Consider the following 14,654-nt stretch of genomic DNA (forward strand, 5'->3'; position numbering starts at 1 on the left):
TTTCTCCCCTTGGGTCCGGAGGCCAGAAAGTTTACAAAAGGTCTCCAAAATTTTGATGTTATAACACATGCCTTCCCATGAGTCGCTCAGAAGCACCAGATCGTCTGCGAAGGCCATGGCCGTAATCTTAAATCCTCCATGATAGAATCCATGACCTTCTGTTTCCAGTTTACATAGTAGAGGGTCCAGCGCCAGATTGAATAACAGAGGTGACATTGGGTCGCCCTGTTTAACACCGGAGCGGATGTTAATAGGGTCTGTCGTCCCATTCTTGGTGACGATGTACGTTTTGATATTCCTGTACATCTCACCGATTAGATGGATTATATGGGAATCAACCCCTCTCTTAACCAAACCAGCAATGATATGCTGATGGCAAACGGTATCAAACGCCTTGGCAATATCCACAAACACTACCCCTAAACTTCGATGCTCCTGTTTTGCCTTTTTAACCAGAAGCTGTAACAGCTTAAGGTTCTCAGAACAGCCTGATGCACTGATAAAACCCCGTTGTCTGGGCTTAATGGGACATGCTCGAGCCAGTCTCGCATTCACGATCCTGGAGAATAACCTAAATACCACCGATGCAATGGTAATAGGCCTCCAGTTATTGATATCGCCAAGTTTCTCCTCGTTGGATGACTTGGGTATCAAAACTGTCCGGCAGTCCCGCAGCGCATCAGGTAGAGTTCCGGTGGCCAGCCAGAGGCTGAAAATCTCTCTCAACTGGGAGAACTTAGGGTCTGTTTTGATAAGATGACCCAAAGTAATCCCATCTGGCCCAGGAGCGGAGGTTTTAGATATCTCCCTCAAGTTTTTACCAATCTCCTTCTCAGAAATCATGTCTCAAAACATGGTGTTATCTGCTTCCCTGTATACAGGGAAGGTTTCAAGACCACTAAAACAAACAGATGTTTCCCATCTATCTTTGAATGCCTTGTGGATAACACCAGATGGTATTTGGCACTGCAGGGCTTCCACGTTATCCAGTATAGTACGTGCCAACCTCTCTCTATGAATCTGGAACAATTTCTGATATCTCAGATATTTTCCCTTCTTAACGGCCCTTTTCTGCATCCACTTAGTTGTTTTACCGGATGCCTTTTGGCCTTTAGGCCTCCGTGGCCTTCGCGGCTTAGACCCTTTTTGGTTAAGCTCAACCACACTATCCCGAAACTTCTCATATACTTCGTTCACCACTAGCTGCGGATCTTGCCCATCTATGATTTCCTCAAAAGCCTCCTGATACATGGTGAACTTACCGGCCGATAGCTTCAGCTTGATGGCATCATGATAGTGGAGCCGCAAGCGTCCCTCACTTTGCCTTTTAGCAGACTGGGGAGGTTCTTCTCTCCCTACATCCCCGCCTTCTCTAGATCGAACTTTCCTCGAGGGACCTTTTCCCAGAAGGCGTCTTTTGTCACTAATCTGCTTTGGTGTCTTAGATGGTAAGTGCTCCGCTATCAGCTGATTGATGTTCCTGCTACCGGCAAACTTAACCACCAATTGGTTCAGGAGAGCCTCCTCCTCTTCGGTCCATGCCCTTTTATGGGCCCCCCTTAAAGATGTTTCTTTAGGGTGGGAGGCAACTATTCGTTCCGCATTACGCACAAGAGGATGTTGTAACCTCTTGTGTTGGCCCAGTCCAATCTTGGTAGCAAAGCCACGGGAACAAACCTCACAGATCAAACTGCCCGTGGGAGCCATATGACCTTCACCTTTACACTGAGGGGTGTGACAGGCGATACTGTGGTATTTCAGATTTTGTTTACCACATTTAGAGCACCTGAACCAGATCTTTCTACATCCATGGCCTTTCTTTAGATGGTCTATTAGCCCCTGCATCCTAGTAAACCGGGTCGTACAGCATGGACACGATGGATTTTTGTCTGGGACAGATATCACAGGAATTCCTGTAATTGTTCCGTCCCTGCTGGTCCCGGGAGGAGCATCCGGTGTTACTGGCTCCTCTATTTCTCTTATTTCACACCCATTTATTTCCTCCTGAACTGGCCCAGAGAGCACAGTTTCATAAGGTTCAGGAAGTACCGCCAGACACTCTGCAATGTTGCCCAGATGGCTCCCAACCTCGAAATCAAGTTTAGAGTTAATAAACTCCAAAGATGCTAGATCGAACTTCTCCTCCTCTAACACTACAGGTGAAGATGGTATTTTGGCCTCCTCGACCCACAGATCTAGAAGGTCAGTTTGGGTGGCTGTTGACACATACCTCAAAGCTACAGAATGTACTATCGTCAAGACCATGATGGCGTTTGGTCAAGTTAAGAGGAGGGTTGTCAAAGTCTGCAGATAGAACCCTCGACCAGTCTGCAGACTGCGTTCAACTAATGCCCGTGAACAAGGCTTTGGGCAACAGCGAATGGCTGTGCCAATAAATTTGTTTCTGCGATTAGTGAATCTACCACTGGGTGGCGAGTCCAGCAATAGGGAGGGAGATATTGCTCCCTCACTCACTCTGGGGCAGAGGTCGACTTTGCTACCCTTACGGGTATCCGGCGGGACCACGAGGAGGTGCGACCTCTGCAGCTATGCCCAGTTAGTAACAATGACCCCTTAAGAGAGTCATAGTTACTCCCGCCGTTTACGCGCGTTTCATTGAATTTCTTCACCTGGACATTCAGAGCACTGGGCAGAAATCACACAGCGTCAACACCTGCCTGGGGTCACATCCACCATGAATACTTGCTTTGCCTTCACAAATATTAGCTCCTGTTTCTATAACTCATTGCTGTCATCTCTTAGATGTGGTTCCTGAAACATTACCCACTCCTCCTGTTCAGCTCCCTTTGGTAACATTTCACGGATGTAATTGTGCCTTTTAATTCTTGCATCCTCCATCCATGATTGGGCAGTTCCCGATGACCTGAGAGCATGTTCCATTCTCAGCCTGGCAGTGGCTGCAGGATTCGATGTGCCTTTCTTACCTACCCTTTGCCAGGAACTTTCTGGTGGGGTAAATGTTGGCTCTCACCTGCAGTGCTGTTCCAAGCTCCCTGTGGGGTATGTGCCTCTGTAGCTCTTGATCCAGAAGTTGATGGTCCTTTCCCATTCAAAGCTGGTAATAGCCAGGCCCTGGGATACCAGTTTGGTCCATTTTGCAAATTCTACTTTTCTCCAGTTGTGAGGTTTCAGAGAGCTGGTCTTTGGAGTGGCTGCCTCCCATTCTGATGTTATTTCCTCATCACCAAATTTGGGTGCTTCTGTCACTGGTTTGGGTTGCCATATTGATGGCGTCTTGTCTTTGTCTCCTGTGGCTTGTATCCATGCTTTTCATAGGCTTGTTGTATTTGTTCTTTCTTCAGAAATGTTTTGATTGTTTCATCTGAGGATTGAGCAAGTCTATTCAGTCATTGATCTTGTACAGTTGGAATCAGTCCTATCAGCCTGGGGGTACTCAAACCTCCTTTGTGCTTGAATACAGGATGGTGTCACATGTGCTTGGGGGTAGATGCCACCATTCCTTGACAGCCGATCGTACTTATAAGCCAAGCCCTTTTAGTGCTGTGAAGAGCTGAAAACCTGAGGGAAGAAAAAGAGGAGATGCTTAAAGCTGAAATTCTGTTGTAAAGCTATGAAGTATCAGAGTACCCATTGTAATTTCATGAAAGCATGGGGGGTGAGGCGTTCAACTTGTGAGCAAAAGCACCTGCACTGAGATAAGCACATGCTGAAGCAGCTGTAATTTCATGAGAAGTTTGAACGGGGAGAGATGGAAGCAATGAGGACCTTTGCTCCAAATGGAAAAGGAGAAGACCTCAGTTCCTAGAGATGCTCCCAGAGATAGTCCTAGAGATGAAGATGGGGAGGATCCTTTGATCCCAGGGAAGGAGGAGGACCTCTGTTCTTAGAGATGAAATGCTCCCAGAGATGGGTAAAGAGAACTTTTGTTTCTGAACGGCTCAACCTTAAAATTGCACCCCAGTAGCTCAAGATTGGACCCTTGAAAGCAGGTGTGGGAAAAGCTGCAAGTCGTGGGAAGGGACTCTCACATGATGCGAGCAGAGAACCAACCCGGGCGGCTGTCTCGTTGTGATAGTTTCTCCATAGCATGAGCGAGAGAGACTCCTCTTCCTAAATGAACTGAACAAGGTTATTATGGAAGTGGTAAACAGACTAAACATCTCAAGGGTTGTCTCTTCACATTGTCAGTGGGAGAAGGGAGGAAGGTGGGGGGAGGGGAAGAGTTCTGAAGGTGTGGTATGATTTTATTTTTTCCCTTTTTCCCTCTTTTAGGTCTGTTAATAAATTTCTTTATATTCTTTCAAGTATAGTGTCTGCTTTGCGTTTCTCCTAATTCTTATCTCACAGAAGGCAAACAGTAATGAGTATTTTGGACCAAACCACTACACCAAGGGACTCAAGGAACCCTGCTTTGACATCTGTTTGGTCTGCCAAGTAGGTCAGTCTGGGGGTGGTATAAGGTTTCAAGATGTCCATTTTCTGTAATGGTTTCAGTGGTGCCTTATCGATCCATTGTAACCAATCTCCTGATTTTACAGATAGTTCCAGTTTAGATACACCAGCCCAAGGGTCAATCTGCAGGCCCAGATATTTAAGAACTACCAGGGACAATCATATTGAGGGGTGTGGCATTAACAGTCCATGCTGGACAGACCTTGTGTGCCCCCAACAATATTGCATGGGTGAGATTTGCTCAAGCCTAACAGAAATCCACAGTTCTGGCATCAAAGCTCTTCTCGGCCTCCCACCATCAGAAGAGTTCATGCAGAAAAGAGGACAAAGAGACTGAAACTTCTCCCACTATGTTTGCCCTTTCCAAATTTGGCAGCTCCCAGCAAGGGAGATTCCCTTTTCCCTGGTTTTCACTCGCTCTGGTCTGGGACCCTGATGGCAAACACCTTCTTAAACCACAGCCTCTTCCTTCCACACTGTGAACATCACCTCCAGCAGTGCTTCACTCAGGACTTTCAGTGCACCCCAGGCCCCTCTGCAGAAATGCCCTTGCTCTGGGGGCTTCCCCCTGGGCTCTGCAGTCCCAGTGGTGCTGGTCCCAGTAGCCCAAGGAGTCTTGCCTGTGAGTCTGATGGTGCTGAACAGAAAGTCTGTGCTGAACCTGAAAAATCTCATGATGTTTAGCTTTAATGTGTGCTAACCATGGAGTTTCTTCAAGTTTCTTGGGTTTCTGGGCCGTTCCCAGGCAGTTGCTGGGGGAGTTCCTGAGGCAGGTCCCAGGCGGTTTCTGGGTGGGTGCCTGGGTGGCTTCCAAGGTGGTTCTCAGGCAGATCCTTGGGAATTTTCAGGAGGTTCCTTGATGGGTTTTGAAAGGTTCCTGGGGTGGGTTTCCAGAGAGGTTACATGAGCAGGATTCTGGGTGGGTTCCCACATGGTTCCTGGGCAGTTCCTTGGAGAGGTTGCTGGGTGGATCCTGGGTGGCTCCCTGGACAGGTTCCCATGTAGTTCCTAGGCAGGATCCCAGGTGGTCCCCACTCATGTTCCCAGGCCATTCCCATGGCAGTTCATGGGTGATTCCTGGAATCCGTTTCCAGTCTCAGTCAGGCAGCGCAGTTTGCCGTCCCACCATGTCCCCACCTGGCCCAGAGCAAAAACCAAAAATCCTGAGTCAGTCAATCCAAACTGAAGTATACTGAAAATTATCTGTCGGAGGAGGGTGTCTCTCTGTGTATGCATGTGTGGGGGTGTGTCTCTCAAAAGGATAGAAAGGGTAAGGATTAAAAGAAGATGGCCAAAAGGCTCAAGAGGACTTAAACGCACTTAAACTCAGCAACATTTAACTTAATTGATCCCCTAAATTAAACTCCACAATTTAGCAGAGGAGCAACACCTAATAGCATTTAAATTGTACTTCAACTACACAACATTTAACTTAGAACTTCACTGAAACCCAGCACCTCAGCAAAGGACCCCCACAGGCTTTACCACAGCACAACAGCAATTTACAGGCCTGACCTAGGGACAAACCTAAAGCACTTCAGAGTCCAGGGGAGCAGCTCCTCTCCCACCTTCCAGAGAGCACATGCACACCTGCACACACACAAGCACACAAAGAGCCTGCACAAGGTACCTGTGAAAAATTCCCCTCCAAGGCACTGAAATACTCCCTGCAGATGCCTTGGCATCTTCTCACCAAAGGGAAAAGGCTGAGGCCTCCAGGACTGGGGGCATCAGCAGCCCAGGAGCCGTCGTCCTTCAGGGATCCCCCGAGTGCAGCCAACGGGAGAGTTCCTGGCTCACAGGGGCCCCACTCACAGGGACTTTGCTGCTCACCGCTGCTGCGGCCCAGCACAGCTCCAGGGGGCTCCTTTGGCACCCTGGGCTGGCCTTTAGTCACAACAAGGTTTCATCCTGGCCCCACTTGCGATCGGCAGCTTTCTCTGCTCACAGGCCCTCCATGCTGACATCCCATGTCATCCTGGGACTCTTTCATCTTCCAAAGACATCTGAGGGCAGGGCCACTCACAGTGACTCCGTGGCAAAACCAGAGGTGTCTCTAGGTGCTAAGGAGCCCTTTTGGCACTGGCACTCCCCGGGGTTCCATGGGGACATCCCAGGGCTCTCTATGTTCCTAAGGAACAGGCAGGGGAAGGGCAATCCCAGGGCCTCCAGGGTAACATCCCAGCAATCTCCACACTGCTAAGGAGCCACGATGTCACAGGAACTCACAGGCCATCTACACTGACATTCCAGAGGGCTCCCTGCTGCTGGAGAGCAGTGATGTCACAGGCACTCACACTTGGCCCCTGGAGACATTCCAGGAGGTTCCATCTTGCCAAACAGCTGGGATGTCACAGGCACTCACAGGGGCTCCCAGGGGACATCCCAGGGGTCTCAAAGGCTGCAAAAGAACCATGAGGACTCGTGCTGCCATGGGGGCCCCATGGGGACATCCTGGGGTCACCATGCTGCTAAAGAGATGGGATGGCACAGGCACTTTAACATCACTTAAAGAATCATGGGAAAGCTATCAGGAAAGAAAGATTTCATATCAAAGCCACAGCAGGACAAGGTTCCTTGCCAAGCTTCACTCTACTCCTGACACGACGGTTAAGGCACAGCGAGGAAAAGCAACAAACAAAATCCAGAGTCAGTCAATCCAAAATGAAATACCATGAAAATCATCTGTGCATGTGTGTGAGTGTGTGCATGTCTTTGTAAAGATGATCTAAAGAGTAAGGATAAAAAGAACATGGCCTAAAGGCTCAGCAGCACTTCACTTAAGTAAAAGGTAGCAACATTTAAACTTATAAGTTAAACTTAACCATTTAGCAATGGAATAACACTGAAAAGCTTTTAGACTCAACCATACTTCAACTTAAACAACACTTAACTGAGAACTGAACTCAAACCCGACACCTCAGAACAGGACCCATACAGGATTCACCATACCTCTATAGTAACTTTACTTACAAGCATAACTTACTTACAGTTCTAAAGCACTTAAAGATCCAGGAGAGCAGCCCCTCTCCCACGTTCCAGAGAGGACATGCACACCTGCACGCAGTGTTTACCATTCAGGCACAAACAAAGTTTCCAAGGCTGTTAAAATAAAAAAAAAGCAGGAACACGTTAGACAGCACCAGTTGCTGGGAGTGCACGTTGTTTTTGATAAGCTCAAGAGTAGCTCAGCCAAGCTGCAGTTTGTCAAGGCCAAGGCCTAACCAGCATTTCTCAGATCATGGGGAGGCTGAAAAATGGGAGGGAAGGGGAATGCACCACCACAAGCCATGAGATCACACCTGATCACAGACCCTCTGTGCTGACATCCCATGTCATCACAGGGCTCTTAATCCTCCAAAGACTTCTGAGGTCACGGGCATTGACAGGGGCTCCGTGGGGACAACAGAGGGGTCTCTACGTGCCATGGAGCCCATTTGGCTCAGACACGCACTGAAACAAAGGGTTCCAGAAAGACCTCCCGGTGCTCTCCATGCTTCTGAAGAACACCAAGGTCATGGGCAATCCCAGAGGCTCCACGGGGACATCCCAGGGGTCTCCCATCTACCAAACCAGACTGAGCTCACAGGCTGTGACAGGATGTCAGTTGTGACATCAGTGGTGTCTCTAGGCTGCTGAGGAGCCCTGATGTCACAGGATCTCACAGGGGCTCCACGGGGACATTCTAGGGGTCTGCAGGCTGAAAAAGAGGTCTCTTGTCACAGACAGTCACAGAGGTGCCAGTGTGACATCCCACTGGTCTCTGCTCAGAGGAACACTGAGGTCACCAGCAATCCCAGGGGCTCCATGGGGAGATCCCAGGGCTCTCAGGCTGCTCAAGAGCTCTGATGTCACCAGCAGTGACACAAGCTCCTTGGGGATCTCCATCGCTGCTGCAGTGGCAGCTTCAGACAAAGGCTCCTAGAGCAGCACGGCCACCGAGTCACAAGGGGCACAGAGGGACCCCTGGCTTTCTCAGCTCCTTCTCACAGACAGGAGCCTGGCTGGGGCGGCTGCATCCAAGCCCGGCCTCACACTGTCACTGGTTTCAGTAACTCTGTCCAGCAGGACTTGAACATGGCAAAACAGATCAATGTATAGAAAACAAATTATTCAGTAGGAGAAATGATTTGACACAAAGGACTCGATCGCAATTATTGACTACACAGGAGAAAATCCAAACCTGCTCCTGGCAGTGTACAGTAGAGCACAATAGAGTGCACTCTATTAAAGCAGTAGGGAAGCAGTCATCTTTCAGCAAGCAAAGAGAAACAGTTATGAAGTAGAGCTCGATGTAACTCCCCACACCAACACTCGTGGCAGCTCTCTTTCTCTTCACCTCCAGCAGTAGCCTTGGTGGGCATCACTGCCAGGAAGGAACCTCCACATACTCCAAGGAGGAAGATTTTAGAAGAACCTACCCTAGCAAAGAGGACTGCACTTTTACAGTCTAAAGGGATTGACTGGCTGGCAGAGGCCTTCAGGGCACTTTAGCAGCTTCTCTGCAAATGTTTTGCCTCACTATCAGCACCTTCGCTCCGCCTGCGCCGCCACGGCCCCGCTGCCCCAGAGCCCACACGGCCCCCACACACAGCCCGGCCGGCGGGGATCGCGTCGGGGCGGCCGAGCCCGGCCCCAAGCCACCGGCCCCGGCGCGAGTTCCCCCGCCCGCCGCGAGAGCGCAGGGCCGGGCGCCCTTGGCCGGCTTTCGGCTTTGGTTCCGCGAGGTGAGAGGAGGTAATTTTGTGTTTCTGTTGCGGGGTGGTTTATTTTTCGGCGCGGGAGGCGGAGGTGCGGGTATGGGGAGGGGTCTTAGAGGGGAGCGTGGTAGTTGGTTGTTTCCCTTTTGCACCAGCCCAGGCCGCTTTTCCTTCTGCATTTCTTTCCTTCCTTCTGTTTTCCCCTCGCTCCCCGCGCCGCCTCGCAGGGCCCGCGCGCGGCCCAGGCCGCCCCGCCCTCCCCGCTCAGGCTCGGCGGTGGCGCGGAGCAGCACGGGAAAGGCTTTTCCCGCCGCCGCCCGGGGTCCCAGGCGCGGCTGGCGGCGGCGGCGGCCGGGAGAGGAGGAGGCTGCGCGGGGGCAGCGGGCGCGTTGGGCGAGCAGGGGAAGCCGGGCACGGGTGAGGCTGGGCACGGGCTGCGGGTGGTGGCGGGGGGCTGCGCGGCGTCTCTTTGCGAAAAGATTTCTGGCTGGGTCGCTTGGAGTCTTTTGGTTTTACGGCGTTTTTCCCACGGTCCCCCGCTTCTTCTTCATCCCGCGGCGGGGGCGAGCAGGAGCGCAGCGGGGCGACGGAGCGATGCAGAAATGAAGGCGGGAGGCGGGGCAGGGGCACGGCGGGTTTAGAGACCCGGGCCCCGGGCTTAGAGAGCTCACGCTGCTGCCTGTCCGGGGGCGGGGCGGGAGGCAGGAACTCCGGCGGCTCCTAAAGACTCCCTCCTTCTCTCCCCGGGAGCAGCGCGGAGTGGTGAGGCGCAGGAGAGGGGTGGTGGCGGTGGTGGCGGTGACAGAGAGAGGAGGGAGATTAAAGAGCCTTGGGATGTCACCATGGAGTGCCTGTGACTGCTCCTGACCTGTCTTTAGCAGCCCAGAGTCTTCTAGGATGTGACCGTGGAGCGTCTGTCACTGTCAGGGCTCCTTAGAAGGCCCAGAGAGCCCTGCGATGTCACCATGGAAGCCGTGTGAGTGCAGGTGAGCTCAGGGCTCTTTAAAAACCTGGCTCCCTTTGGAATGTGAGGATGGAAGCCTTGGGAGGGCCTTTGACCTGACTGCTCTTCAGCAGTTTAGAGAAACCTGGCATGTCCCCATGGAGCCGTTGTCACTGCCGGTGACGTCAGAGCTCTTTAGCAGCCTAGAGACACATGGGATGTCAGTACAAAGCTGCTGTCATTGCCTGTGACCTCAGTGTTCTTTAGGAGCACTGGGATGTCACAATGGAACACTTCTGGGTGTCTGTGAGGAAGAACCTTTTTAGCAGCCTGGAGACACCTGGGGGGATGTCCCTATGGAGTCCCTGTAACAGCGTGTGACCTCATGGCTCTTTTGCAGCCTTCGACACCCTCAGAATGTCACCGTAGAGCCGCTGTGAGTGCCTGTGACATTACAGCTTTTCAGCAGCATGGAGACACCTAGGATGTCACTGTGGAACCCCTGTGAGAGCCTGTGACATCACATCTGCTCAGCAGCCTGGAGACACCTGTTACGTTGCCATTGAGACCCTGTGACAGCGTGTGAAGTCAGTGCAGTTTGGCAGATGGGAGACTCCTGGGATGTCGCCATGGAACCCCTGGGATTGCCTGTGACCTCAGTGTTCTTTAGGAGCATAGAGACCACTGGGATGTCACCACAGAACCTCAGTGAGTGCCTGTGCCAAATGGGCTCCTGAGCACCTAGAGACTGTAGTGTTCTCACCATGCAGCCACTGTGACTGTCCGTGACCTCTCAAGTCTGTGGAAGATTTAAGAGCCCTGGCATGTCACCATGGAGGCCCTGTGACCTCACTTCTCTTTAGCAGCCCAGAGAGACTTGAGATGTCAGCGTGGGTGCCTGTCTGTGATCTCTCTACTTTTGAGCAGGCTGGAGACAACTCTGATGTCACCATGGGCTGGTGGTTCAGGGAGGTAAGGGTGGGGGGAGGAACATGTGCTAGGGCTCACTGGGACCTGCTCAGGCACTGAGTCGGCAGGGACCACAGCGGTACCCAGGCCTGGGAAACACTCCTGTCTCCCACTGGCCAAGTCTGGTCACAGGAAGCAGGTGTGCCCTCCACTGGGATGAGATGCCACATCTCCCCACTGGAACAGGGGACCAGGTGTACCCCGTGTCCCCAGCATGCCAAGTGTGGTCACGGAAGGCCAGGTCTCCCCACTGGGGTCTCAGACACGGTCTGACTGCTGCCGGCATGGGGAGCCTTCCCTCCTCTACCCAGGAGGCCAGGTGTGCTCACCAGAACAATCAGAGTAGTGGTATTTCACCGATGGCTGGGACACCAGTGGGCGGGTCACCCAACACTGCCAAGTGTGCACCACGCCTCCCACTTATTCCACACCTCTCATGTCTCGTCGGAGCGCCAGAGCAGAGTCAAGCTCAACAGGGTCTTCTTTCCGTGTTGCTTCTGCCAAGCCTGTTCCCTTGGCTGTGGTTTCTCTGGATAGTAAGTAGGGACAGTGGGAATCTCATTGATCCATTCATTCACATCACTAATTAGATGATGAGGCATTTGGCTATTTACTGAGCATTTATTTTCATATATGTTCCTTTTCTGGGTTAAGTATAAGTGGCCCATCCACCATGGTCCAAATCAGTAGAATTTTGTCTCAAAAGTGGGTGAAACACAATGCTACATCCTTGGAAGAATTGTGTCATTCCCACTGTCCTTATGTACCATCAGGATTTAACTTTTTTTTTTTAATTAGCATAAGCAATAACAACTCTATGCAACCGAGCCAGTCTTACTTGCAAAGATATGAACAATATCAGCGGAGGTGAGGAGTGCTCTGGAGGCCAGGGCCCAGGCAGTCTTCTCCCGCCTTGTTTTGGAGAGACCCAGGGCCTCTAGGAGCTCATTTGTTCCATAGAACCACTTGCGCCACTCTCCAGCGGGAAAGCCCCCAAACTTGATATCTCCTGCATTGGTGAGTTCCTGAATGTGTTCATGAAGATGTTGATATTTTCTCACTTTTCCAGTTGCAGCTTCCTGTAAAGATGCTTCAGTGCGTTCACATTTGATTGTCACCTCCATCACCAATGCCTGTTTTTCTCTTACAAAGATCAGGTCTGGTTTGTACATTTTGCCGTTGTCATCCCTCACATGTGGCTCTTGTAACACTGTCCAATCCTCCTTTGTAGCTTTGTTGATCAACATGTCACAGATGTAGTTGTGTCTTTTAATCCTGCCATTTTGTGTTACTGCACAGTTTCTGATGATGTGGGAGCACGTTTCATTTTCAGCCTTGCAGTGCCTGCAGCTTTTGGCACACTGATCTTGTCTTCCTCTTGCCAGGAAGGAACTCTCTTGTGGTGTAGACAATTGGCTCTCAGCTGCAATGCTGTTATTACTTTTCTGTCAGGTATGCCTCTGTATCTAAAGATCCAGAAATTGCTGATGTTACCCTCCTCAAAGTTTGTAACACTAGGGCCCTGGGATACCAGCTGTTTCCCTTTAGTAAATTCCTGTTTCCTCCGGTTACATGGTCGCAGATACTGAGTTTTCGGAGTAGCTACTTCCCATTCTGATGTTGTGTCATCACCTGCACCATCCAGCAGTTCCGTCTTAGGTTTAGGCTCCCATATGGACAGGATCTTTTCTTTATCTCCTCCAGCTGTTATCCATAATTTCCTGTAGATTTGATCGGAGCATTCTTCTTTCAGGAACAATCTTAAGGCATCATCCGACAATTGGGCAAGTCGACGTAATCTTTGGGCCCGTATACTTGGATTGAGGCCCATCAGTTTGGTGATACCCAAACCTCCATCCTTCATGCTGGAGTACAGGACGGCATCATGTGTGCATGGTGTGAAGTGTAGCCATTCCTTGACAGTCGATTGAATTTGTAGGTCAGGGGATTCAAGGAGCCCTGCTTTGCATCCTTGTGGTCTGCCAAGTATATTAGTGTAGGGATGGTGTCTATTTGTTTGGAATGTCCATTTTCTGAACAGGTTTTAATGTGATGATAGGTATGGATGTTCTCATACATATTGCTCACCAGTCTGGTGACATGGGGGTCCGCTTCCCTGTGCTGCAGACCATGTAGAATGTGCTGGTGGCTCACGGTGTCAAAAGCCTTAGCAATGCCCATGAATACGACACCCAGCGGTCTGTATTCTCTTTTGGCAGATGGAATTATTGTTCGTAGGAGTTTCCAGTTTTCAGAGGATTCCGCTGCTCTTATAAAGCCACTTTGCCTTGGGTTGAGGGAGCATGCCTTAGTCAACCTTGCTCTCATTATTCTGGAGAACAGTCTTAACGAGATGGAATCGATTGTGATGGGTCTCCAGTTATCAGTGTCCTTTAAACAATCCGGTTTGGCTGACTTTGGTATTAACACAGTCCTGCATCCCCTCACCATGTCTGGGATTTTTATCTGATGTTAACCAAAGGTTGACTATCTCCATGGTCTGGGAGAACTTGGGGTACATCTCCTTGAGGTCCCTTAGGGTAATCCCATCTGGACCAGGAGCCGAATTTTTGCTAATTTCCTGCACATTCTTCTCAATTTCTTTAGCCATAATAAAGTCCCTGAAAGCGCTGTTGTCAGCTTTAATTTGGAAGTTCCCAAGGCTCTTGAACTTGGCAGGTGTTTCCCATCTGGCTTTAAATGCTGAATAAATTTCTTGGGGTGGCATGTCACAGGACAAACATTCAACATCATCCAGAGTAATCTTGGCTAATTTCCCCCTATCTAGATGGAACAGGCGCTGGAAGTGCAGGTAATTACCTCTCTTGATTGCTCCCTGACAGATCTTCTTGAGTTTCTTTCCTGGGTCTTCCTTTTGTTCTTATCTTGGGTTGATGTTCTTCTCTGGCTTATCATATGGAGGCATCCCGAAGCAGTCCTGCCCTGACTCATTGACCAGTGATGTCATCTCGTGGCCATGAAGTAACTGCTGGAATGCCTGTGGGAAGGTGTTGAGTTTCCCAGCTGAAAGCCATTCACCCAGAGTTCTCTGCTAATGGGCCTGCAGCTGCCCCTCCCTCTGCTGGTTGATGTTCCCCAGCTGTTCCTCCTCATTATCTGGGTGATGACTCATCCCAGGTTCTGTTCCCATGCCCACAGCTGGTTCCTGGGGCAGCAATCTCCTTTTGTCACTGATTTGCTTTGCTGTCTTGGATGGAATGTGTTTGGCTAAGAGTTTATTGATGTTCTTGTTTTGCCAAAACTGAGCCTCTAACCTTAGCAGCAGATGTTCTTCCTCCTTGGTTCAACACCTTTTGTGAGCTCCTCGGGCAGAGGTCTCATTCGGGTGGGAAGCAACAATCCTTTCCTGATTTCTGACAATCGGGTGTGCCAATCTTTTGTGTTGTCCCAGGCCAATTTCTGTTTTGAAGTCACGGCTGCAAACCTCACAGATCCACTGGCCTGCTGGAGCTGTTTCAGCTGTTGCCCTGCATTTAGGAAAACGACTAGCAGTAGTTACTGATAGTTACTGTTTTCCCTCCCTCATGTAGCACATTGAAACCGAATCCTCCTTTTCCTGTGGGCTCCTTTCAGGTGTTTAATTAAGC

The 14,654-nt window shown here is 50.5% G+C and overlaps 1 long non-coding RNA gene across 1 annotated transcript; it reads left to right on the top strand.

The window, feature by feature from the left end:
• The first annotated feature begins 9,440 nt into the window (after window positions 1-9,440).
• Window positions 9,441-11,849, top strand: LOC309584257. The gene is made up of 3 exons (XR_014227218.1): window positions 9,441-9,551; window positions 10,013-10,120; window positions 10,478-11,849. It is a non-coding gene; the product is annotated as an uncharacterized lncRNA (long non-coding RNA).
• The last annotated feature ends 2,805 nt before the right edge of the window (window positions 11,850-14,654 follow it).

This window comes from Coloeus monedula (genome assembly GCF_965178545.1).
Source record: "Coloeus monedula genome assembly, chromosome: 38".
Taxonomy (NCBI): domain Eukaryota; kingdom Metazoa; phylum Chordata; class Aves; order Passeriformes; family Corvidae; genus Coloeus; species Coloeus monedula.